Raw genomic sequence first — 287 nt, forward strand, 5'->3', positions numbered from 1 at the left:
TTTGCAGAAAGTTTTTTCCTTGCTCATGCAACAGCATTATCCATGAAGGTATTCAGTGGTTTTTACAAAATTCAGGTATGCCTTTCATATCTCGTGTAGAAATTAAACACTAGTTTCTGGTATTTACCTGCTATTTCAGCAATAGTCTGTGGCCCCCAGACTGTCCCAAGAGAGCAGAACTCCAGTAGTGTTTTGCAACTGCTGTGATAAGATGAAGTAAAGTTGCCTTCATCACAAAGGAGCTTCCTCTACCTTTGCGATCTCAAACACCTTGTTGTAGCATTAGC

Source organism: Phalacrocorax carbo, chromosome 5 (genome assembly GCF_963921805.1).
Source record: "Phalacrocorax carbo chromosome 5, bPhaCar2.1, whole genome shotgun sequence".
Classification (NCBI taxonomy): domain Eukaryota; kingdom Metazoa; phylum Chordata; class Aves; order Suliformes; family Phalacrocoracidae; genus Phalacrocorax; species Phalacrocorax carbo.